The sequence below is a fragment of the Aegilops tauschii genome, chromosome 6 (assembly GCF_002575655.3).
Source record: "Aegilops tauschii subsp. strangulata cultivar AL8/78 chromosome 6, Aet v6.0, whole genome shotgun sequence".
Lineage (NCBI taxonomy): Eukaryota > Viridiplantae > Streptophyta > Magnoliopsida > Poales > Poaceae > Aegilops > Aegilops tauschii.
This window is the reverse complement of record NC_053040.3, coordinates 52,373,793-52,401,417: the sequence shown is the minus strand read 5'-3', so window position 1 is coordinate 52,401,417 and position 27,625 is coordinate 52,373,793. Positions and strand designations below refer to the sequence as shown.

At 45.3% G+C, this 27,625-nt stretch overlaps 1 long non-coding RNA gene across 11 annotated transcripts; it reads left to right on the top strand.

Moving 5' to 3' along the window:
• Positions 1-8,131: 8,131 nt before the first annotated feature.
• On the top strand, positions 8,132-11,562 carry LOC109757766 (uncharacterized). 11 transcript variants are annotated; one of them, XR_012187135.1, is made up of 5 exons: positions 8,135-8,471; positions 8,950-9,032; positions 9,138-9,339; positions 10,787-10,926; positions 11,025-11,562. It is a non-coding gene; the product is annotated as an uncharacterized lncRNA (long non-coding RNA). The 11 variants fall into 11 exon arrangements; XR_012187132.1 differs by having other exon boundaries at positions 8,136-8,471; positions 8,950-9,037; XR_012187136.1 differs by lacking the exon at positions 8,950-9,032 and adding an exon at positions 8,843-8,897 and having other exon boundaries at positions 8,137-8,471.
• The last annotated feature ends 16,063 nt before the right edge of the window (positions 11,563-27,625 follow it).

The window sequence follows — 27,625 nt, the reverse complement described above, 5'->3', positions numbered from 1 at the left end:
AGGGGCGTTCTATTTCTCAGTCCTGAAGATATGCAAGAGGCAAAGAAATCTATGAAAGAAAAGGGTATTAAAGCTGAAGATGTTAAGAATTTACCTCCTATTGAAGAAATACATGGTCTTAATTTACCGCCTGTTGAAGAAACATATGATCTTAATCCATTACCTATTGAAGAAACTCATGGTCTTGATAACCCGACACAGATAGTAAAGGTAAATTCTCTCTATAGATTTGATGAAGGTGATATTCCTCACTATAAGTCTGCTAGACAATGCTTAGAAGAGTTTGATAATTTTATTGTCAAACAAGAAAACTCAATGCTTATTTTGGTAGACAATTGAAATACAATTCCGATACGCTTGGACACTTGAGTAATTACATGGCTAATGTTAAAGGTGAACTTAAACTTATTAGTAAACATGCTTCTATGGTTACCACTCAAGTAGAACAAGTACTTAAAGCTCAAAATGATTTGCTCAATGAAATGAATAGTAAGAAAAATGATTATGCTGTTAGAGTGGCTACTAGTACTGGTAAGATGACTCAGGAACCTTTGTATCTTGAAGGCCACCCTAAGAGAATTGAGCAAGATTCTCAGAGAAATAATATTGATGCACCTAGTCCTTCTAAAAAGAAGAAAAAGAAAAATGATAGGACTTTGCATGCTTCTAGTGAACCTATTGCTGAACCACCTGAGAATCCAAATGATATTTCTATTTCTGATGCTAAAACACAATCTGGTAATGAACATGAACCCAATGAAAATGTTAATGATGGTGTTCATGATGATGCTCAACCTAGTAATGACATTGATGTAGAAATTGAACCTGCTGTTGATCTTGATAACCCACAATCAAAGAATCAACGTTATGATAAGAGAGACTTTGTTGCTAGGAAACATGGTAAAGAAAGAGAACCATGGGTTCAGAAACCCATGCCTTTTCCTCCCAAACCATCCAAGAAAAAGGATGATGAGGATTTTGAGCGCTTTGCTAAAATGATTAGACTTATCTTTTTGCGTATGCGATTAACTGATATGCTCAAAATGAATCCTTATGCTAAGTATATGAAAGAAATTGTCACTAATAAAAGGAAGATACCGGAAGCTGAAATTTCCACCATGCTTGCTAATTATACTTTTAAAGGAGGAATACCTAAGAAACTAGGAGATCTAGGAGTACCCACTATACCATGCTCCATTAAAAAAACTATGTTAAAACTGCTTTATGTGATCTTGGAGCCGGTGTTAGTGTTATGCCTCTCTCTCTTTATATCGTAGACTTGATTTGAATAAGTTGACACCTACTGAAATATCTTTGCAAATGGATGATAAATCAACTGCTATACCTGTCGGTATTTGTGAGGATGTGCCTGTTGTAGTTGCAAACGTTACTATTTTAACGGACTTTGTTATTCTTGATATTCCCGAGGACGATAGTATGTCTATTATTCTTGGAAGACCCTTTTTGAATACTGCAGGGGCTGTTATTGATTGCAACAAAGGCAATGTCTCTTTTCATGTTAATGGTGATGAGCATACGGTACACTTTCCGAGGAAACAACCTCAAGTTCATAGTATCAATTCTATTGGAAAAATTCCATCGATTATATTTGGAGGTTTTGAATTTCCTCTTCCTACTGTCAAAAAGAAATATGATATTCTTATTATTGGGGATGTGCATATCCCCGTTGAGGTAACATAGTGTTATTCGAAATTTCTCCGGTTCCATGTTATTCGGAATGAGTTCGTTAACAAGACTTGATCAACCTTGTTAGTGGATTCCTTTTGATGAGCATGAGATGGATGAAACTAGAAGGCACAACCTTCTGTACACCCTCTCTACTTTCTGTTATTTAGTTGAAATAAAGTAAAATAGTATTTTTCTGTCTGTTTCCTGATTTAACCGTGCAATATAAAAATAGCCCGAAAATAAAAGTTCTCCAAATGCCCTGAAAATGGAATATGATTTTTTCTAGAATTTTTGAGAATATCTGGCACTGAGAACACAGCAGGAGGGGCAAGCACCTGGCCACGAGGGTGGAGGGCGCGCCCCCGTGCCTCATGGGCCCATGGTGGGCCCCCTCCACTTATTCCTACACCCACACACTCCTTCTTCCTCCCACAAACCCCAATATCCAGCTCAAGCACGAGTTCTAGCTCATTTTGCTGCGATTTTCGATCTACTTGCTCAAAGCACCTCTCACAAAACTGCTTGGGGAGGTTGTTCCTTGGTATGTGACTCCTCCATTGGTCCAATTAGTTTTTGTTCTAGTGCTTTATTCATTGCAAATTTGTGCTGCCTAGGTGACCATGTTCTTGAGCTTGCATGTCAAATTTATATGGTTCCAAGTAGTTCTAATGCATGACATAGGCTCTAGGCACTTGTAGGAGTAGTTGCTATCAATTTTTTTGAGCTTGGTTCACTTTTGTTTGAAGTTACTAAAAATTTCAGAATATTTTAGAAAATAATGAAGAGATTTTTGAGGGGCTCATCGAGCCGAAGCTCGAAGGAAAAGCAGAATGAAGAAGCACAGAGGCCCAAATATAATTTGCCTCGCACCGCGGAGGTCCGGCCATGTGAATGGTCTTCCGATGATTTCTTGAGAGAAGCCGGGATTTATGATGATTTCTATTCATTGGCTGAGAATGCTAGACTCATCGACTTCCTCCGCGACCAACGTCATCAGTATCTCTTACTCACCAATACTTTTGTGCAAAACTTCTACTATTTTCCTAAAGAAACACCTCCTTCAGTAGAGTTTCATTTATATGATGTTGTTAAGAAGATGCCACTAGATGAATTTTGCAAGGTTTGCAAACTACCCTTCGAGGGTACCTTAGATGAACCACATCGTAAAAATGTGGACGGGTTTATTGACACCATTACTGTGGGGGAAACCAGGAAGGTTTCCGATGCAAGAATCACTAGCATACATTTTCCTGTTTTACGCTACTTTGCCATATTTGCTAGTCCTTGCTTGATTGGTCGCGGAAACTGTGGAAACCTTAGTGTTCCTGATATTATCATTTTGTTCCATGGTTTATTTTCCGATAACACTGTTAGTATGGGCGGTATTATTGCTAAACGGTTAAGTCTGAACCATACTAAGGGTCCCATCTTTGGAGGTATTTATGCTTCACGCCTTGCTACACATTATAACATACCTATTAGGCTCTATGAGAAAGAAGAAAAATTGCTGCCCAATGCTTATTTAGATTATAAGAGTATGGTAGCACATGACTTTATTGTTAAGAACAAGGAAGGGGAGCTTAAATACAAATTGTTCTTTGATAAACATCACCCTGAGACTATTACCTTGCCTGCTCCTTCCTTGTTTAATTTATCTGAAGGTCTGTATCTCGTTCCATGCGCGGCCATTTACGCTTACCGGAACCCTACACCAGCCCCGGAGCCGGAACCACAATTTGAGCCTCCACAACAGTCTGATTACTTTTGGGATCCGGAGATGACTGCCAGCCAGTGGCAGTCAGAGTCCTCTTCATCTCAGTACGACCCCAGCTACAACTCCGGATATCCGCCAGGCCATCCTTGGCCGTAGACCAACTTAGGCCAAAAGCCTAAGCTTGGGGGAGTACGTATCTCTCACCGACATTACATTCATGTTCACACACTCATTGCTAGTTGTCGATGCTCATACTCTTTCACTGTAATATCCATGCTAGTTTATTTTCTTTTTCTTGCTTTCTTCTTGTGTGTTTGATAAACCTTAAGAAAAACCAAAAAAATTAGTAATAGCTTTTAGTTAGTTTACTTTTCTTGCTGTAGTAGTAATAATTAAAAAGAAAACCCAAAAAGATTTCCTATTCTTCTTTTGCTTGTTGGGAGCTTTCCCGTGTAAATAGTTTTATTTATTTTCTTTCTTTGGGGGTCGATAGTAGAATACCATAATTAAATTGTTGAAGTGGCTCTTATATGCATTATTGTTGATTTAACCAAGAGCCCATATTGCCTTGTCTCTCCTGTTTATTGAATGCTCGCAGATTCCAGCTTAGTCCAATGCACGTGCACTCTTATTATTTTCACATCGTTCGGTCGTGCAAGTGAAAGGCAATTATGACGATATATGATGGACTGACTGAGATGAGAAAAGCTGGTATGAACTCGACCTCTCTTGTTTTTGTAAATATGATGAGTTCATCGTTCCTGATTTGGCCTATTATGAATAAACATGTTTGCAATGACAATTAGAGACCATAGTTGCTTATGCCATGCTTGATTAGCTATGAGTTATAATGGTTTACCTTGCATGCCAACATGCTATTAAAATGGTTGTGATGTGGTATAGTGGGGTGGTATCCTCCTTTGAATGATTTAAGTGACTCGAATTGGCACATGTTCACACATGTAGTTGAAACAAATCAACATAGCCTTCACGATATTTATGTTCATGGTGGATTATATCCTACTCATGCTTGCACTCAATGTTTATTAATTTTAATGCATGTTCATGACTGTTGTCGCTCTCTAGTTGGTCGCTCCCCAGTCTTTTGCTAGCCTTCACTTGTACTAAGCGGGAATACTGCTTGTGCATCCAATCCTTTAAACCCCAAAGTTATTCCATATGAGTCCACTATACCTTCCTATATGTGGTATCTACCTGCCGTTCCAAGTAAATCTGTATGTGCCAAACTCCAAACCTTCAAATAAACATTCTGTTTTGTATGCTCGAATAGCTCATGTATCAACTAGGGTTGTCCGTATCTTCCATGCTAGGCAGGTTATTCTCAAGAGGAGTGGACTCCGCTCCTCATTCATGAGAAAATGGCTGGTCACCGGGATGCCCAGTCCCATGCTTTATGCAAACTAAATCAAAATAATTGCAAACAAAACTCCCCCTGGGACTGTTGCTAGTTGGAGACACTCGTTTTTTCGAGCAAGTCATGGATTGATGCTTGTTGGTGGAGGGGGAGTATAAACTTTACCATTCTGTTAGGGAACCACCTATAATGTGTGTAGCATGGAAGATATCGCCATCTCTTGGTTATAATGTTCACAATGAAAGTATGCCGCTCAAAATATTATTTATCTCTATTTCAAAACCGAGCTCTGGCACCTCTACAAATCCCTGCTTCCCTCTGCGAAGGGCCTATCTATTTACTTTTATGTTGAGTCATCACCCTCTTATTAAAAAGCACCAGCTGGAGAGCGTTGCTGTCATTTGCATCCATTACTATTAATTTACATTGGGTATCACTATGACTGGATCTCTTTTACCATGAATTACAATGTCTAGTCAGTCCTTGATCTTTAAAGGTGCTCTGCATTTATGTTTTGCGGTCTCAGAAAGGGCTAGCGAGATACCATCTTGTTATATCATATTATGATTGTTTTGAGAAAGTGTTGTCATCCGAGATTTATTATTATCGCTCGCTAGTTGATTATGCCATTGATATGAGTAGACATGAGACCTAAGAGTTATTGCAAATGTGGTTAGTCATAATCCTTGCTGAAAACTTGAATGCTGGCTTTACATATTACAACAACAAGAGCAAACAGAGTTTGTAAAAGTTTTTCTTTATCACTTTCAGTTTATCAACTGAATTTCTTGAGGACAAGCAAAGGTTTAAGCTTGGGGGAGTTGATACGTCTCCGTCGTATCTACTTTTCCAAACACTTTTGCCCTTGTTTTGGACTCTAACTTGTATGATTTGAATGGAACTAACCCGGACTGACGATGTTTTCGGCAGACTTTCCATGGTGTTACTTATGTGCAGAAACAAAAGTTCTTGGAATGACCTGAAACTTCACGGAACGTCTATTTGGAAATAATAAAAAATCCTTGCAAAAGATGAAGACCAGGGGGGCCACACCCTGTCCACGAGGGTGGAGGGCGTGCCTGCCCCCCTAGGGCGCCCCCCCTACCTCGTGGGCCCCCTGGATCTCCTCCGACCTCAACTCCAACTCTATATATTTGCTTTCGGGGAGAAAAAATCAGAGAGAAGGATTCATCGCGTTTTACGATACGGAGCCACCTCCAAGCCCTAAAACCTCTCGGGAGGGCTGATCTGGAGTCCGTTCGGGGCTCCAGAGAGGGGGATTCGTCGCCGTCGTCATCATCAACCATCCCCCATCACCAATTTCATGATGCTCACCGCCGTGCGTGAGTAATTCCATCGTAGGCTTGCTGCTGGGTGATGGGTTGGATGAGATCTATCATGTAATCGAGTTAGTTTTGTTAGGGATTGATCCCTAGTATCCACTATGTTCTGAGATTGATGTTGCTATGACTTTGCTATGCTTAATGCTTGTCACTAGGGCCCGAGTGCCATGATTTCAGATCTGAACCTATTATGTTTTCATGAATATATGTGAGTTCTTGATCCTATCTTGCAAGCCTATAGTCACCTACTATGTGTTATGATCCGGCAACCCCGAAGTGACAATAGTCAGGACCACTCCCGGTGATGACCGTAGTTTGAGGAGTTCATGTATTCACTATGTGCTAATGCTTTGTTCCGGTACTCTATTAAAAGGAGGCCTTAATATCCCTTAGTTTCCATTAGGACCCCGCTGCCACGAGAGGGTAGGACAAAAGATGTCATGCAAGTTCATTTCCATAAGCACGTATGACTATATTCGGAATACATGCCTACATTATATTGATGAATTGGAGCTAGTTCTGTGTCACGCTATGTTATGATTGTTACATGATGAACCGCATCCGGCAAAATTCTCCATCACCAATCCAATGCCTTCGAGCTTTTCATATATTGTTCTTCGCTTATTTACTATTCCATTGCTACTGTTACAATCACTACAAAACACCAAAAATATTACTTTTGCTACCGTTACTTTTGTTATCGTTACCACTACTATCATATTACTTTGCTACTAAATACTTCGTTGCAGATACTAAGTTACCCAGGTGTGGCTGAATTGACAACTCAGTTGCTAATACTTGAGAATATTCTTTGGCTCCCCTTGTGTCGAATCAATAAATTTGGGTTAAATACTCTACCCTCGAAAACTGTTGCGATCCCCTATACTTGTGGGTTATCACCTCCCGCTTTCCGCCTTGTCCTCCTCCATAGGCAACTGGTATGGTGTCGGGGCCAGCATCCTTGTTAGTACGGGATCTGCTGAGTCTTCGGGGAGGGGGGCCGAACACCTAATTCGCTCCGCTTTCTTTATCCAGCCCTGGATGAAGACAGTTTGCTCAGTAACATATTACGGCATACTTAACTACAAAGTATTCGGGAATTGAGCGCTTACCAAGGTATCCGGATGGTTGCAGTCGAGGTCGATGTCCTCAGTGGTGTCCGGCCATTGTTTTCATTTCCCGAAAAACAACTTCCACATCCCTTTGTGCGTAGTGTCGAAGAAGTGTTGGAGGGTTCATGGTCCTTCCGGATTAAACTCCCACATGCGAAGAGGCCTACGCTGGCATGGCAGGGCTCGGCGGACTAGCATTACTTGAACCATGTTGACAAGATCGATGTCCTTCTCAAGGAGGGTTGGATGCGGCTTTGTAGAGTATGCACTTCATCAACTGATCCCCAGTCCAGCCCCTTATTAATCCATGATGCAAGCTGTAACGGAGGGCTAGAACGGAACGCAGGTATAGCCGCCCACTTGGTACCGCGGGGTTCCGTGACGTAGAACCTCTCCCGCTGCCATTGGTTGGAAGTTTCGGTGAAAGAGCCTTTTGGCTAGAGAGTATTGGTAAGCTTGCTCACTACAGCGCCGCCGCACTCCGTCTGTTTCCCGTTGACCACCTTCTGCCTCACACTAAAGGTCTTGAGCCATAAGTCGAAGTGTGGGGGAATTCGGAGGAAGGCCTCACACGTGATGATGAACGCCGAGACGTGGAGGAAAGAATCTGGGGCTAGATCGTGAAAGTCCAGTCCGTAATAAAACATGAGCCCCCGGATGAAGGGGTGAAGAGCGAACCCTAGTCCTCGGAGGAAGTGAGAGATGAATACGACCCTCTCGCCGGATCTGGGAGTTGGAACACTACAAGAAAACCCCCTATAATGCAACATATATTCTACAACGTTTTGACTGTATGTTGCAAAATTCACAACAGATACAGATAATAAGCATTGTAGAATATGCGTTGTAGATGTGTCCTCCACAACTCCAGACTCTTGTGGCCCGGCCCAAGTTGGTTTCACAATTAATCTAGGTCATTACCTTTTCCCAGCCTCCCTGTTCCTCTCGATCTCTCTCACGCTGCCCACCGCCCCTCAACCTACCTGCATCCCGGAGCGCCGCCCCTCACCACTCCCCTGCGATCCTCCGTCTCGGAAGGCCGCCCCTCACCACTCCCCCTGCGATTCTCCATCCTGGCGCGCTGTCCCTAGTCAACTCTCCTCTGCGACCTTGCTTCCCGGTGCGCCGCCCCTCGTCACCGCTTCCCTACGACCTACTACGTCTACTACCTCCGCACGAGGGCCTGCGGCTATGGGCAGAGTTACCGCTACAACAACCCTCGCAATCGCGCTGCCGTGGTGAGCCGGACCGCTTTTCTTCTCCAATTTTATTTTCCCCATCTTGCTCTACTCGACTTCAGTCTAGTTGGGAATTGCTACTTACGACTTGCTCGTCCCTGATAATGACCGAGAGGTTGAATTATAGATGGTTGGTGCGGAGGGGAGCTTCTAGCTGAGGCCTCTTGCTGTGATTGAATTGATTCTAGTTATGGCTCAGGAGCTTGTCACCAGCCCATGGAAGTGAAACTTGATTGTGCAGTCGTTGGTTGTTGTCTTTGATTATGTGATTGACTGATTGTATAATAAGGCTTGTTGTCTTAGTCTCGTGGTTGATGTTGATGCTTCAAAGTTCCACTTTCTGCTTACGGTGCCACTTGCTTATGTTGTAGGCCTGATCACTCACGCCGTCATATGCTCATATTTCTTTCCGAGACTTCGGAGCAGGTTACAATATCAAATTTCTCTACTAAGTAATAATTACCTACACTCGGTGCAGAGAAATGCAATCACACTCAAGCACTGATATGTTGCAATGGACATGACCCCAAAACTTTCGCCCTGTCTTTTATTTGAGACACAGTTTGGTAACTTTTTGTTGCATATTTTCATCCGCTTAAAAGACCATTTCGATCTCTATGTTCTCTGCTACTACAATCTGAGGAGCAGCTTGACAACTTTATGCAGCTCGGTCGACTAAGCCACTGTGACGCTGGGGGAGAAGGACATCGGTGCAGAGCATGGCAAGGCCGAGTACTTGTTGGATCTTAGGGCTTCTGATCCACAGTTCTCCGCATCATCATCCATCAGCATCTGGTGACATTATTAGCACTCAGAGCTTCATAAGGCTTTCTGCCCACTACAGTTGGAGTTCAAGAGCGTAAGGAAGGTAATCTGGTGATCAATCACTGTTGCTTGTCAGAAAACTCTGAAAATATTATTGAGTACATCTACCATGAGCTATGCTTGCCATTTTAAAAGATGTTTATGTGAGCTTCATGTCATATCAATTTTTTTTGAAGCAAGCAGATCTTGGGATTTACTTATGATTTATGAACAGAAAATGTTTACTGTGTAACCCCTAAATACAGTAGAAGAGATTAGAGAAGCAGGTCTTATAAAACTACGCTGAGCGAGTAGTACTTATTTAGTCAAGTGACATGTTAGATAAAATTCTACACCTATTACAACTTATCTGACTTCTGTATTTTGTAAAGATAGTTGAACTAGATTGTGTTCCAGGAATAAAAAACCATGGATGTTTTCCATTTATTCACTTGGCTTTTGGAATTTGATTGATGTCCCCTTTCTCATATTATTAACAACATATACCTACACGGTTCTCTCTACTGGTTTGCCAAATTCTAGACACTTCTTGTGTGGTCCATGCTTCCTCTTTGTACTATGCTTACCTACATTCGTAATATCACTCCTTTATTCCCTTGACGTGCTTTTCCTTTACAAAGAAGAATACACACCATGGGGAAAAGAGAAGTAAATTTGTATTTGTAGTCTACAAACAGGGCGTCCTAATTATTTGTTCGAGCATGCTACAGTCTTGTTTTCTCTGCCGTGTCTTCTCCTTTTCTTAGTAGTGTCACTACTGATTGATCTGCTCAGATGTGCTATTTAGAGTTTGATATAGATATATACTAGCTATTTTATTAGGAGTTGGTGGTAAAGATGAACTAATGGTCGATCCTCCCTGCTGTCCTCGCTGCACTTCATGCAAAATCATTGGGCCGGTACTGGGAGTACCTCATTTATGATGGATCTTATACTTCAAAGCTTATTTATATTGCCTAATATGTTTTATTTGTACTAATTCGGTAAATTTAATTTATCTTTTGGCTTAATATGTCCAAGGTATTGATATAGTAATATTTTGTTACCTGATTAAAGCTCAAACATACTGCTTCAGTATCTCCCAGTAGGTGCCTCAGAATTATGCAGTTGATCGTACCATACTGCTACTTGAATAAAAATGTTTATCTTTGTGTTCTACACTGAAGCTATCATATGAAGTTTAATTATTTTAAGCGTTCATCACCAAAACTACTTTGTTGGTAGTGAAAGGCTTCATAGAATTTCATAGATGTTGCACATCATGAGATTAACCCGTAGAAGAATGTATTCATAACCATATGACGTGTGTGATGTTGGGTTATAGCCGTTGTATGCTGAAAGGCTTTTTCCCTTGCTTCCTTCCATTTTCTTCTATGTGCATTGACTAGACGTATGTTTTTACAATGTGGCATGGTTTGAGCATTTTAAATTCTTTACACGCTTCCATTATTTCCCGCCCCATTTATATTGGTATGTCCTTTAAATAGCAGGCAGGTACATGTGTGATGGCACAATATAACTCAGTGTTAGCTGGCTTATAATCTCTTATCCCTTGAAAGACTTCAAAGATGGCATCTCATGGGACAACACAAGAGACCATATAGTAAAGGAAAAGATGCAAACACGATAGGTCTTGGCCTCTGAACTTTTTCTGTTATATGTCACTTTTCTTTTAATTATTTTGCTCGACATGTTTCTGCCAATGGTAACTTTGATTTTCTCTAACAGGCAGGACCAAAAGTATTTTTAATGAGCCTGAAAAATCATAACAGAGACTGGTATTGCTACAATTGTAAGTTGTGATCCTAAATCTGAGCTTGATGGTGCTGAAATTACTAATGAATTATAGGTAGTGCATGTCGATATGGCACTTGTGAAAACTAAATATTTGGTATGGAGTCGCAAAAACTGTAATACTCTTGGTAATGCAGAATTTTTTTGCATGGCAACCTTTGTAAGTGACTAATATCCTGCCTCTATCACGAATTGCATCATGCTTTGTGTGTTAACAGTTCATTTTGTTTTTTTGTTTGTAGATTCAAAAGATAAATGGATGATTATATGGGTGTGTGGGCAAGCATACTACTATGATGACGATGATGTTTGTGTTCATGATGATGGAGACGGATGCTTTCAGTTTTAGTAAAGTTGTAGGGATGATGTTCCTGTTGGACGATGTTCCTCAATTATGTTTTAGTTAATCTGTAGGGATGTTGATGCATGCTTTCAATTTAAGTTTCACCATCAAGAGAACATTTATATTATACTCCCTCCATTCCTAAATATAAGTCTTTGTAGAGATTTCACTATGGAGTAGATACGGATGTATCTAGATGCATTTTAGAGTATAGATTCACTCATTTTGTTCCGTATGTGGTCCATAGTGGAATCTCTTCAAAGACTTATATTTAGGAACGGAGGGAGTACATCCCATTTGGATGATTTTCCTCATGTAATGTCTACCATTGTAATCAAACAGTTTTATCTAATATATGATTTTTGTCTCCCATGAGTATTTTCTCTCATTTTTCTTCACTTGAAATAAATAATTATCAGCATTATGTGAAGCATTAATTTAATTGCTGGCAATATGTATTAAAAATAATATTGTTTACGCTATATATGAACCAAAACTTGAAGCGTTGCAAATTCTTCGTTGCCAAGCAATGGGATTTTGTTTCCTGTACATTAAGCACCAACATATAGAAGTGTTGCACAATTCTCTTTTATGTGTTGTATTCTTGCAACGGTCCCTTTTACCAACGACAATATAAGCGTTGCATTATGCGCTAGCAACGCCGTGTAAGGCAACGCATCCTATTCCGTTGGTAAAGACACTAACAACGCATATATGAACTTTTAGATACGGAAAAATGCGTTGCTATAGGGGGGTTCCTGTTGTAGTGGAATAACCTGTCCTTGAGCAGGAAGCCTGTGGGGGATCTCCACGGTCAGGTATCTGGCTGCCCGAAGCTTCGCAATGTCCTCCTCTGTAACAGAGGAAGCCACCCATCGGCCCTATGGGCTGGGTCCAGACATGATTGGGAATCTTGAAGAAACGAAGTCGGGCCTTGGGTTCTAGAACTCAAAGTTGGAAAGGCTGAGGAGAGGTTTGGCGTGAAAAGAGATGGCCCTTGGCTCCTTTATAAAGGCAACGGGTATCGAACGGCTCCTCCTAAGCCTGAAGACCTGCCTATTCCTAAGGAATCTTCCCAGTAGAACGGTTGGGTTACCCACGCTCGTATTGATGAGAACCCCGTAATAAGGGGACATGATCTCTGCTTTGACAAGATGTGCCAATAAAAGCAACGCCTCGAAACATGGAACGGCAGGACAAGAAACGGTTCGAAATAAAGACCGGACAAGCATGATGTCACATTACAAAAAGTTGTCCGCAGATTGGACTCGTGAAATATTATACTCTCTGCGGTTGTGTGTGGTACTTGTGTTGCAGATCTGGACACGTTCGTTGCGTCCGAAGACTATCTTGGAGTATTCGGAAAGGGGAACCCGCCTTGCAATGCCGAAGACCATCTGCTCGCCGGACACCTTGTCATTGAAGCCTGGTTCAGGGGCTACTGAGGGAGTCCTAGAGTAAGGGGTCCCCGGGCGTTCGCCCTGTTGGACATGGGCCGGACTAATGGGATGTAAAGATACAAGACCAAAGACTCTCTCTCGTGTCCGGATGGGACTCTCCTTGGTGTGGAAGGCAAGCTTGGCGACCAAATATGAAGATTCCTTTTTCTGTAACCGACTTTGTACAACCCTAGTCCCCTACGGTGTCTATATAAACTAGAGGGCTTAGTCCGGGGAGAGAGAAGTAGACATATAGGCTAGACTTCTAGGGTTTTAGCCATTACGATCTCGTGGTAGATCAACTCTTGTAATACTCATATTCATCAAGATCAATCAAGCAGGAAGTAGGGTATTACCTCCATAGAGAGGGCCCGAACCTGGGTAAACATTGTGTCCCCCGTCTCCTGTTACCATCAACCTTAGACGCACAGTTCGGGACCCCTACCCGAGATCCGCCGGTTTTGACACTGACAGCCGTGACCCGGCGCCTGCGAGGGCGGACAGACCGGATCCAGGCCTTCGCCCAGGCCGAGCTGGAGCAGACGCGGGAGTTGGAGCGCGTCGTGCTCGTAAGTTCTTCCTTGTCTGTTTTTTCTTTGTGGGGGCGCGCTAGCGCACACACTGGGTGTAGCCCCGAGATTCGAGCCAACTGTGTAGCAGTTGGGTCGAATCTTAAATTGTTGTCTTGTGTTGATCGCTGCCTTCTGCAGCAACTGGACTCCTATCGGGTCAGCATCTTCAACCGGCTCCTGGAGACGCACCGGCAGCTCAAGGAGCAGCTCGCCACCAAAGAGGAGGAGCTCCGTGCCGCGGTAGGTATTCTTTTTGCGTGCTCTTTTTTAGTGGGGGCACGCTAGCGCACCCACTGGGTGTAGCCCCCGGGATTCGGGCCAACTGTGTAGCAGTTGGGTCGAATCTTAAAATAGTACTTTGTTTCTGAATCTTTCTTGAGCAGCCGAGGTGCTATCCTGGAGGACCCGGCTGATCCGGGCCGGCTTCCACTATGACCGCCTCGTTGCTGACGCCGGCCGGCTTGGGGCCGATGTGGCGAAGGCGAGGGCGGAGGCGACAAGAGCCCGATAGGCGCTCGATGAAGCCAGGCGGCTGCGGGAGCCGCTGGCAGGCGACAAGGGCCGTCTTGAGGCCGAGGTGGAACGCCTCAAGGCGGAAGCCGCCAAGGTTGTGGAGGGGCAGTAGGCCCTTGCCGAGGCGGACCAGCAATGCGGCAAGCTGGCCGACGACAAGGGTCAGCTCCAGGCCGAGGTGGAGCGCCTGAAGGCGCTGGTGGCCGGCGGTGGAGGAGACCCGTGAGGGGGAAACCCGTCGCCACGAGGAGGCCGAGAAGGCGGCCGAGGAGAAGGACGCCGAGCTGAAGACGGCCCTTGCCAAGGTCGCCGATCTGGAGAAGACGCTCCAGGAGCGTGACCGCACCATCGCCCGGGAGTGGCGCGGTACGTTGCTTGAAGCGTGGCACCTGGAAGAGTCCTTCTCCGGTAAGTGCTTTCCTTGGGTTTTGCCGGGCTGGGACCCCGGCTTCTTGTCTTTGGTGACTTTCTTCTGACTTGCTTTTCTTCTTGACAGGGGCCTTCCCGGAGATGCGCTAGCTGGCGGAGGAGGCCGTCTGCTTTTAGCGCGACTCGCAGGGGGTCGTCGGCTCCGGGGCTGATCCGCAGGTGGCCTGGACCTTCCTGGAGATCGTGACCGCCGCTGAGGCTCGTCTGCGAGTCTTGAGCGAGCAGATGGGGTGGCTCTCTAAGGCCGGCGCGGCGGTGACGGCAGCCCTGCGGCCGGGTTCCGTTGCACCGAGTAGCTTCACGCGGCTGGCGCGGTGGTTGGAGGCGGGGTCGGATTGGCTCCATGACGGGCGTGTTTCCGCCGCTCGTGCCAGCGCCGAGATGGCGCTCAGGTTTGCGATGTCTTGGCATCCGGACCTGTCACTGGATGCGTTGATGAGCCAGCGAGCCGGCTCGGAGAACCAACTGCAGACAGAGGCCGGCCGGATTGCTACTCGGGCCAGCTACATCGCCTGGTTCGGCTTCCACGATGAGTTCCGGCCGGAGCGGGCGGAGGACGGCGGAGTCGTGCCTGCTGACGACTACGGCCTGCTTCTCGATGACCCAGAGGGTAGCTCCGAGGAGACGGACGTGTACCGTGATGCGGACGCCGAGGAGGGGACACCGGCACCTCGGCAAACCCGGAGGCCACGGAGGGAGATGCCTGAGGCTGCCTGTTTTTAACTTAGTAAAAATTTCTGTTAGGTAGTAGGTCCACCCACCCACTTGGGGTATCCGGGTGTAATGAATTATGGCCTTGGGCCTGTTTGAATTTGAACTGGTGATGTATAAATTTCGTGAATGTTTGCGCTCTTGGTTTTTGTCTTTTGAGCCATTTTCTTTCGTTTTTTCCCTCTCAGGCCTCCCCCCCCCCCCCGCGAGTCTGACGGTCGAGGCTCCGGTCCGTGACAAGGAGTTCGGCCTTTGAGAGGAGCGCGCAGTACTTAAGCTGTCGAAATGTTGAGCGCGAGAGAAACACCCACTGGGCCGGTTGGCGGCAATCCGGCGAAGCCGGTTGGCGAGCAGCCGGTCGTGTGGCAACTTAAGGTGGCGGGGCCGGGTTGTTTAACCCAGCAGTCCGTATGGATTTCGTGGATGCCTGCGTTTTTGCTTTTCGTCCCTTGGGCCATTTTCTTGCGTCTTTCCCCTCTTGGGCTTCCCCCTCCCTCCCCCACGCCCCCTCCCCCGCGCAAGTCTGACGACCGAGGCTTCGGTCCGTGACAAGGGGTTTGGCCTTTGAGAGGAGCACGCAATACTTAGGCGTTCGAAACGTTGAGCGCGTGCGAAACACCCACTGGCCCGGCTAGTGGCAATCCGGCGAAGCCGGTTGGCAAGCAGCCGATCGTGCGACAACTTAAAGTGGCGGGGCCGGGTTGGGTAACCCGGCGGTCCTTGACTTAGTGTTCGTGGCGTACTAGTGCTCTGGCCTGCACGCTTGCCGGCCGACAGCCGAAGCCGGTTCTGTGGCTTAGGGCAAAGTGGAAGGCCGCGGCGATCCCAGTATGTCAGGAACCACTAAGGAAGGCGGCGGGTAGTGACCAAGCCGGCCAGCCCCCGAGCCCCCGGGTCTAGCGAGTCGGCACGGCGGCCAATTTTGTCAAAGAGGTAAATAATGCACGAATGCAGAAGACACAATAGCTTGGTCGGAAAGGGCAGCCCCCGAGCGTCGTTCGGGGACTCCATAGTTTTCAGATGATTACGAAAGGCAGCGATTCATACATGCACATGGCTAACTGTAAAATGAGCGGAGGAGTCACTACAAAAAAAATACACTTCCGTGATGATACGTGTTTGTCACAGTAGGTCGCGTTTTTTGTCATGCATGTACATCCATGACAAATTTCTGATAGAATCAAGATAGTCATACCTGTGCTGTCGTAGAAGTGTTCCATGACATTACCAAAATTATCATCACGGAAGTGTCCACTTCCATGACGATAAATCGCGCGTCACAGAAGTGCTTTCGTCAAGGGTGACCGACACGTGGCATCCACCGCAACGGAACGCCGTTAAGCTATCGGGTCGGGTTTTGGATCTGATAACCCATTAACAGCCCCGACCAATGGGGATTTTCCACGTGTAAAATCATCATTGGCTGGAGGAAACACGTGTTGGCTCATCGTTGGGACAGATGTCATCCACTCATTGGACAGAAGGTGCCTATGATACGTCGACACGTGGCATGGCCCAACAGAGGCCCATTCCTGTGAAAAGGCCGGCCCGTTTGACTTGATCAAAAGGTGGCGGGCCGGCCCATGGAAAGCCTGTTAATGGCCTGTTCGCATATAGCCCATTTACAGCCCGCTAACCCAAGGCCCGTTACGCCCTATCCGAATTAGGCCCAGTAGCGTCATCTGGGCCATCCAATATGATTCCAGCCCGTTTTCACTTCTGGCCCATGTATGGCCCATGATGTCTTTCGGCCAATATGAGGCCCTATGTAACTCTTGGCCTATTAACGGCCCGTGATGAAACTGGCCTGTAATGAATAGTGTATCACTTTACACCCATTAACGGCCCGTGGTGAAACTGGCCTGTAATGAACAGTGTATCACTTTATACCCATTAACGGCCCGTTATTCCGTTGGGCCGTTTCCAGCCCATGTTATCTTTCGGCCTTCTCAGAGCCCATTTATTCTTGGGCTCATTTCCAGCATTCGTTTACTTACGGCCCGTTAGTGTCATTTTCTGCTTGTGGGCCAAATTCAACCGTGGTTACAGTTGGCCCGTTTGTGGTCCGTTAATACGTTGGGTCGTTTTCATAGCATCATCAAATACGGCCTATTAACGATGGCTCGTTATGGTCGGCCCATGAACGGACGATTCCAACTCTAGCCCGTTTACGGCCATAATGCGGCCTGTTATTGGCCCATGTTTGGCCAATCGATCATACGGCCCGTATAAGGCCCATTGATGATACGGCCCGTAGAAGGCCCATTGTTTCTACGGCCCGTAGAAGGCCCATTGTTTCTACGGCCGGTAGAAGGCCTACTGTTTCTACGGCCCGTAGAAGGTCCACTGTTTCTACGGCCCGTAGGAGGCCCAGTGTCACTACAGTAAATATTAGCCCATGGTTATTGTGGCCTAGTTTTAAAAAATAGGTTATTGCAGCCACTAGCAAACCGCGGAAAAAGAACTGCACTGACTACAAGCAAACAAATAAACAAGACAACAAGGAAATAAATAAGCAAGCAACTTATGCTAGGCTATCACGGCTATTACACATATTACATCCACTGGGCATCAAAGTTCGCCACCAGTGATCATAAAGCGCAACGAAGAAGCAGATTACAAAAACTGGGCACCATTGCAGCATAACAAAATAATACTGAACCGAGACCACTTCCAAGACAGTTCAAGAAAGGTTAGCCTTGCGGGGGAACTGCTGCGCAAGCTGCTGAGCAAGGTTGTGAGACCGGCCTAGCATGTCGGTCATAGCTTCCAGGTGTAGCTGTTTAGCGATGAGGTTCTCATTGGTGTTCTCCGCAATCTTTCTTAGAGATAGGACTTCAAGTCGAAGTTGAGTTGCGGAATGCCTTTCTGCTAGAACTTGGGACTGAAGAAGTCGAACTGATTCAGACAACGAATTCTGTGAGCTTGTCTGACTGTTAGTCTCAAGTAACTTGAACACTGCATCAAGACAAGACTTTGGGGTTGTCTCGCTATCTTCAAGATGTTTTGCCTTCTTTGCTGCAATATATGTTGGGTTTGTCTCACAGCCTTCAGCAGACTTGTGCATGCCATCAGGCATATCACCCTGAAACAAAGCAGAGAGATGACAGGTTTTGCACATGTATAAACAAAGATGATAACTGTTCTGTCAATTCTATCCAATTTCAAATTAGAAAATAAAGAGTAAGTTCAAAATATCAATAGCATAATTTGGCATTGTTCATAATGCGGGGAGCTTCACCACACTACTGGATTACCATGTCAACATAACAAGCATAGATGAAGGGCAAAGAAAATCATTGTATCTATTTTGGATAATGTGCATGGCATGTTGTTCATATCATCAGCCACATCAGTAAGATAAAACAGGAGATGACAAGGTGCAAACGTGGGCTACTTCACCACACACTGGATTATAGATCCACAAAAACAAGCATACATATAGGGAGTATTAAGTAATGTGCATGGTATAAATAAGGAATTTGGTTTTACAAGTAAAACTTAGAACTTACGGTTCTTACGAACATGCATTTTTTGGTAGAAACAGCAAACTAAACAGCGGTAAACGATAGGGAGTATGAGCAAATTAAACAGCAGTTGAGGATAAAGGCTTTAGAAGGACTGACTTACATTAACAGTTAACACCGGCTTTATAATGCCCTTCTCCATGTCAAGGGAAGGATAACTCAAGAATTTCAGCACAGAATCTTCTTCATAAGCATTGCCTGTACTCTACATTTTGTAGAGAGTAATTATAGATATGATAATACTGGAAGGGATAGAGGATAATGAAGATAAGATGCAGATTGATGCTACATAATCAACTACCAATCCCTGGAAGTACAAGCATTACAGGACAAAATGTACTGACAAGAGCAATGGGCTACACTTCTGCACTGGCATTGTCTGTGTATTCTACTTGTTGGTAAGATTAAATATAGATCTGATCTTTTTTAGTAAATGGTGGGCGAGGGAGATAAGATGCAGAATGCTACAAAATGAACCAATCCCTCTTCCCATAATACAAGAGTGTTTTGAACACTGGTGTACTATACAAAACGTTCTTATATTATGGGACGGAGGGAGTAGCTGTTAATGTAAGTACAGTGATAGACCACGTTTAGTCCTTACAAGAGGACTGCAGAGCTAAACCTCTTCAAAAGCATTGGGTTGATTCTAAATTTATGTAAGAGTCCATACGGATCTTATAATGTCCACCAAATGGACGATTACGAGGCCAACATGTGCAGTGATGCTACATAATCAAACAACTATGAAAGTAAGTATGGTCATACAGGGCAAGAGGTACTCACAAGAGCAATGCAGTGTGCAGTATAGTTGCGAGATTCTGTGGTCTCTTGAGAACAAATGTTCTTCTACTAACAGTTTGTTGGGAATCGTAGCATAATTTTAAAATTTTCCTACGCTCACCAAGATGCATCTATGGAGTCTACTAGCAACGAGGGGAAAGGAGTGCATCTACATACCCTTGTAGATCGCGAGCGGAAGCGTTCCAATGAACGTGGATGACGGAGTCGTACTCGTCGTGATCCAAATAACTGATGACCGAGTGCCGAACGGACGGCACCTCCGCGTTCAACACACGTACGGTGCAGCGACGTCTCCTCCTTCTTGATCCAGCAAGGGGGAAGGAGAGGTTGATGGAGATCCAGCAGCACGACGGCGTGGTGGTGGATGTAGCGGGTCTCCGGCAGGGCTTCGCCGAGCTTCTGCGAGAGAGAGAGAGAGGTGTTGCAGGGGAGGAGGGAGGCGCCCAAGGCTGTGGGTTGCTGCCCTCCCTCCCCCCCCTTTATATAGGCCCCCTTGGGAGGGGGGCCGGCCAAAACCCATCTAGGGTTGTGGGGGCGGCGGCCAAGGGGTGGAAAGGGGTGCCTTGCCCCCCAAGGCAAGGGGGAAGTCCCCCCACCCTAGGGTTCCCAACCCTAGGCGCATGGGGGGAGGCCCATGGGGGGCGCCCAGCCCACTAGGGGCTGGTTCCCTTCCACTTTCAGCCCATGGGGCCCTCCGGGATAGGTGGCCCCACCCGGTGGACCCCCGGGACCCTTCCGGTGGTCCCGGTACAATACCGGTAACCCCCGAAACTTTCCCGGTGGCCGAAACTTGACTTCCTATATATAATTCTTCACCTCCGGACCATTCCGGAACCTCTCGTGACGTCCGGGATCTCATCCGAGACTCCGAACAACTTTCGGGTTTCCGCATACATATATCTCTACAACCCTAGCGTCACCGAACCTTAAGTGTGTAGACCCTACGGGTTCGGGAGACATGCAGACATGACCGAGACGCCTCTCCGGTCAATAAACAACAACGGGATCTGGATACCCATGTTGGCTCCCACATGTTCCACGATGATCTCATCGGATGAACCACGGTGTCGAGGATTCAATCAATCCCGTATGCAATTCCCTTTGTCAAACGGTATGTTACTTGCCCGAGATTCGATCGTCGGTATCCCAATACCTTGTTCAATCTCGTTACCGGCAAGTTTCTTTACTCGTACCGCAATGCATGATCCCGTGACTAACGCCTTAGTCACATTGAGCTCATTATGATGATGCATTACTGAGTGGGCCCAGAGATACCTCTCCGTCACACGGAGTGACAAATCCCAGTCTCGATCCGTGCCAACCCAACAGACACTTTCGGAGATACCCGTAGTGCACCTTTGTAGTCACCCAGTTACGTTGTGACGTTTGGCACACCCATAGCACTCCTACGGTATCCGGGAGTTGCACGATCTCATGGTCTAAGGAAAAGATACTTGACATTGGAAAAGCTCTAGCAAACGAAACTACACGATCTTTTATGCTATGCTTAGGATTGGGTCTTGTCCATCACATCATTCTCCTAATGATGTGATCCCGTTATCAACGACATCCAATGTCCATGGTCAGGAAACCGTAACCATCTATTGATCAACGAGCTAGTCAACTAGAGGCTTACTAGGGACATGGTGTTGTCTATTTATCCACACATGTATCTGAGTTTCCTATCAATACAACTCTAGCATGGATAATAAACGATTATCATGAATAAGGAAATATAATAATAACCAATTTATTATTGCCTCTAGGGCATATTTCCAACAGTCTCCCACTTGCACTAGAGTCAATAATCTAGTTCACATCACCATGTGATTAACACTCACTGGTCACATCACCATGTGACCAACATCTAAAGAGTTTACTAGAGTCAACAATCTAGTTCACATCACTATGTGATTAACACTCAATGTGTTCTGGTTTGATCATGTTATGCTTGTGAGAGAGGTTATTAGTCAACGGGTCTGAACCTTTCAGAACCGTGTGCTTTACGAATATCTATGTCATCTTGTGGATGCTACCACGCGCTATTTGGAGCCATTTCAAATAATTGCTCTACTATACGAATCCGGTTTACTACTCAGAGGCATCCGGATTAGTGTCAAAGTTCGCATCGACGTAACCCTTTACGACGAACTCCTTTCCACCTCCATAATCGAGAAAATTCCTTAATCCACTAGGTACTAAGGATAAGTTCGACCGCTGTCATGAGATCCTTTCCCGGATCACCATTGTACCCTCTTGACCAACTCATGGCAAGGCACACTACATGTGCGGTACACAGCATAGCATACTATAGAGCCTACGTCTAAAGCATAGGGGTCGACCTTCGTCCTTTCTCTATCTTCTGCTGTGGTCAGGTCTTGAGTCTTACTCAATACTCACACCTTGTAACACAGCCAAGAACTCCTTCTTTGCTGATCTATTTTGAACTCTTTCAAAATCATGTCAAGGTGTGCTGTTTTTGAAAGTATCATCAGGCGTCTTGATCTATCTCTATGGATCTTGATGCCCAATATGTAAGCGGCTTTATCCAGGTCTTCCTTTGAAAAACTCCTTTCAAACAACCCTTTATGCTTTCCAGAAATTTTACATCATTTCGGATCAACAATATGTCATTCACAAATACTTATCAGAAATGTTGTAGCGCTCCCACTCACTTTATTGTAAATACAAGTTTCTAACAAACTTTGTATAAACCCAAAAACTTTGATCACTCCATCAAAGCGTATATTCTGACTCCGAGATGCTTGCTCTAATCCATGGAAGGATCGCTGGAGCTAGCATACCTTTTAGCATCCTTAGGATCGACAAAACCTTTCTGATTGTATCACATACAACCTTTCCTTACGAAAACTGGTAAGGAAACTTGTTTTGACATCCATCTGCTAGATTTCATAAATGCAGCTAATGCTAACATGATTCCAACAGACCTAAGCATCGCTACGGATGAGAAAAACTCATCGTAGTCAACTCCTTGAACTTGTGAAAATACTCTTTGCCACAAGTCGAGCTTCATAGACGGTAACATTACTGTCCATGTCCGTCTTCTTCTTAAAGATCCATTTATCTCAATGGCTTGCCGATCATCGGGCAAGTTCACCAAAGTCCATGCTTTGTTCTGATACATGGATTCTATCTCGGATTTCATGGCCTCGAGCCATTCGTCGGAATATGGGCCCACCATCGCTTCTCCATAGCTCGTAGGTTCATTGTTGTCTAGCAACATGACTTCCAAGATAGGATCACGCATTACTCTGAAGTAGTGCGCATCCTCGTCGTCCTACAAGGTTTGGTAGTGACTTGTTCCGAAGTTTCATGATCACTATCATAAGCTTCCACTTCAATTGGTGTAGGTGCCATAGGAACAACTTCCTGTGCCCTGCTACACACTAGTTGAAGCGACGGTTCAATAACCTTATCAAGTCTCCACCATCCTCCCACTCAATTCTTTCGAGAGAAACTTTTCCTCGAGAAAGGACTCGTTTCTAGAAGCAATTACTTTTGCTTCCAGATCTGAAATAGGAGGTATACCCAACTGATTTTGGGTATGAAGATGCATTTATCCGCTTTGGGTTCGAGCTTATCAGCCTGAAACTTTTTCACATAAGCATCGCAGCCCCAAACTTTTAAGAAACGACAACTTAGGTTTCTCTAAACGGTGTCGTCTCAACAGAATTGCGTGGTGCCCCTTTTAAAGTGAATGCGGTTGTCTCTAATGCCTAACCCATAAACGATAGTGGTAATTGATAAGAAACATCATGGTATGCACCATATCCAATAGGGTGCAGTTATGATGTTCGGACACACCATCACACTATGGTGTTCCAGGCGGTATTAATTGTGAAACACTTTCCACAATGTCTCAATTGTGTGCCAAACTCGTATCTCAGATACTCGTCTCTATGATCATATCACAGACATTTTATCCTCTTGTCACGACGATCTTCAACTTCACTCTGAAATTACTTGAACCTTTCAATAATTCAGACTAGTGTTTCATCAAGTAAATACACTCAGCATCTACTCAAATCATCTGTGAAGTAAGAACATAACGATATCCACTGCATGCCTCAGCACTCATTGGACTGCGTACATCAAAATGTATTACTTCCAATAAGTTGCTCTCTTGTTCCATCTTACTGAAAACGAGGACTTTCAGTCATCTTGCCCATGTGGTATGATTTGCATGTCTCAAGTGATTCATAATCAAGTGAGTCCAAACGATCCATCTGCATGGAGTTTCTTCATGCATATATACCAATAGACATGGTTCGCATGTCTCAATCTTTTCAAAACGAGTGAGTCCAAAGATCCATCTATATGGAGCTTCTTCATGCGTTTTATACCAATATGACTCAAGTGGCAGTGCCACAAGTATGTGGTACTATCATTACTATCTTATATCTTTTTGGCACGAACATGTGTATCATGGCGATCGAGATTCATTTCAGGTGCAAGACCATTGAAGGTATTATTCAAATAAACAGAGTAACCATTATTCTCCTTAAATGAATAACCGTATTGCGATAAACATAATCCAATCATGCTTCACGCAAACACCAAATCTCGATGGTAGAGGGAGCATGCGATGCTTGATCACATCATCCTTGGAAACACTTCCAACACACATCGTCATCTCACCTTTAGCCAGTCTCCGTTTATTCCGCAGCTTTTATTTCGAGTTACTAACACTTAGCAACCGAACCGGTGTCTAATACCCTAGTGCTGCTAGGAGTACTAGTAAAGTACACATTCATATAACGTATATCCAATATACTTCTGTCGACCTTGCCTGCCTTCTCATCTACCAAGTATCTAGGGTAGTACTGCTTCAGTGACCGTTCCTCTCATTACAGAAGCACTTAGTCTCGGGTTTGGGTTCAACCTTGGGATTCTTCACTAGAGCAGCAAACGACTTGTTGTTTCATGAAGTATCCCTTTTGCCCTTGCCCTTCTTAAACTAGTGGTTTTACTAACCATCAACAATTGATGCTCCTTCTTGATTTCTACTCTCGCGGTATCAAACATCGCGAATAGCTCAAGGATCATCATAACTATCCTTGATATGTTATAGTTCATCACGAAGCTCTACTAGCTTGGTGGCAGTGACTATGGAGAACTATCACTATCTCATCTGGGAGATTAACTCCCACTCGATTCAAGCGATTGTGGCACTCAGACAATCTGAGCACATCCTCAACGATTGAGCTTTTCTCCCTTAGTTTGCAAGCTTAAGAAACTTGTCAGAGGTCTCATACCTCTTGACATGGGCACTAGTCTGAAATCCCAATTTCAGTCTTCGGAACATCTCACATGTTCTGCGACGTTTCAAAAACGTCTTTGGTGCCACAATTCTAAACCGCACTGAACTATCACGTAGTCATCAAAACGTGTATGTCAGATGTTTCGTAACATCTACAGACGACGCTGAGGTTCAGCACACCGAGCGGTGCATTAAGGACATAAGCCTTCTGTGCAGCAATGAGGACAATCCTCAGTTTACGGACCCAGTCCGCATAATTGCTACTACCAACTTTCAACTAAATTTTCTCTAGGAACATATCTTAACCAGTAGAACTAAAGCGCAAGCTATGACATAATTTGCAAATACCTTTTTGACTATGTTCATGATAATGAAGTTCATCTGATTATGAACTCCCACTCAGATAGACATCCCTCTAGTAATCTAAGTGAAACATGATCCGAGTTTAACTAGGCCATGTCCGATCATCACGTGAGACGGACTAGTCAAGATCGGTGAACATCTCCATGTTGATCGTATCTTCTATACGACTCATGCTCGACCTTTCGGTCCTCCGTGTTCCGAGGCCATGTCTGTACATGCTAGGCTCGTCAAGTCAACCTAAGTGTATTGCGTGTGTTCCGAGGCCATGTCTGTACATGCTAGGCTCGTCAACACCCGTTGTATTCGAACGTTAGAATCTATCACACCTGATCATCACGTGGTGCCTCGAAACAACGAACCTTCGCAACGGTGCACAGTTAGGGTGAACACTTTCTTGAAATTATTATAAGGGATCATCTTACTTACTACCGTCGTTCTAAGCAAATAAGATGCAAAAACATGATAAACATCACATGCAATCAAATAGTGACATGATATGGCCAATATCATCATGCTCCTTTGATCTCCATCTTCGGGGCACCATGATCATCTTTGTCACCGGCATGACACCATGATCTCCATCATCATGATCTCCATCATTGTGTCTTCATGAAGTCGTCAAGCCAACGATTACTTCTACTTCTATGGCTAATGCGTTTAGCAACAAAGTAAAGTAATTTACATGGCGTTACTCAATGACACGCAGGTCATGCAAAATAATAAAGACAACTCCTATGGCTCCTGCCGGTTGTCATACTCATCGACATGCAAGTCGTGATTCCTATTACAAGAATATGATCAATCTCATACATCACATATATCATTCATCACATCTTCTGGCCATATCACATCACATAGCACTTGCTGCAAAAACAAGGTAGACGTCCTCTAATTGTTGTTGCAAGTTTTTTACGTGGTTTGTAGGTTTCTAGCAAGAACGTTTTCTTACCTACGTATGACCACAACGTGATTTGTCAATTTTATTTACCCTTCATAAGGACCCTTTTCATTGAATCCGTTCCGACTAAAGTAGGAGAGACAGACACCCGCTAGCCACCTTATGCATCTAGTGCATGTCAGTCGGTGGAACCTGTCTCACGTAAGCGTACGTGTAAGGTCGGTCCGGGCCGCTTCATCCTACAATGCCGCCGAAACAAGAAACGACTAGTAGCGGCAAGAAGAATTGGCAAACTCAACGCCCACAACTGCTTTGTGTTCTACTCGTGCATAGTAACTACGCATAGACCTGGCTCTGATACCACTGTTGGGAATCGTAGCATAATTTTAAAATTTTCGTACGCTCACCAAGATGCATCTATGGAGTCTACTAGCAACGAGGGGAAAGGAGTGCATCTACATACCCTTGTAGATCGCGAGCGGAAGCGTTCCAATGAACGTGGATGACGGAGTCGTACTCGTCGTGATCGAAATCACCGATGACCGAGTGCCGACCGGACGGCACCTCCGCGTTCAACACACGTACGGTGCAGCAACGTCTCCTCCTTCTTGATCCAGCAAGGGGGAAGGAGAGGTTGATGGAGATCCAGCAGCACGACGGCGTGGTGGTGGATGTAGCGGGTCTCCTGCAGGGCTTCGCCGAGCTTCTGCGAGAGAGAGAGAGAGGTGTTGCAGGGGAGGAGGGAGGCGCCCAAGGCTGTGGGTGGCTGCCCTCCCTCCCCCCCCTTTATATAGGCCCCCTTGGGAGGGGGGGCCGGCCAAAACCCATCTAGGGTTGTGGGGGCGGCGGCCAAGGGGTGGAAAGGGGTGCCTTGCCCCCCAAGGCAAGGGGGAAGTCCCCCCACCCTAGGGTTCGCAACCCTAGGCGCATGGGGGGAGGCCCATGGGGGGGCGCCCAACCCACTAGGGGCTGGTTCCCTTCCACTTTCAGCCCATGGGGCCCTCCGGGATAGGTGGCCCCACCCGGTGGACCCCCGGGACCCTTCCGGTGGTCCCGGTACAATACCGGTAACCCCCGAAACTTTCCCGGTGGCCGAAACTTGACTTCCTATATATAATTCTTCACCTCCGGACCATTCTGGAACCTCTCGTGACGTCCGGGATCTCATCCGGGACTCCGAACAACTTTCGGGTTTCCGCATACATATATCTCTACAACCCTAGCGTCACCGAACCTTAAGTGTGTAGACCCTACGGGTTCGGGAGACATGCAGACATGACTGAGACGCCTCTCCAGTCAATAACCAACAGCGGGATCTGGATACCCATGTTGGCTCCCACACGTTCCACGATGATCTCATCGGATGAACCACGGTGTCGAGGATTCAATCAATCCCGTATGCAATTCCCTTTGTCAAACGGTATGTTACTTGCCCGAGATTCGATCGTCGGTATCCCAATACCTTGTTCAATCTCGTTACCGGCAAGTCTCTTTACTCGTACCGCAATGCATTATCCCGTGACTAACGCCTTAGTCACATTGAGCTCATTATGATGATGCATTACCGAGTGGGCCCAGAGATACCTCTCCATCACACGGAGTGACAAATCCCAGTCTCGATCCGTGCCAACCCAACAGACACTTTCGGAGATACC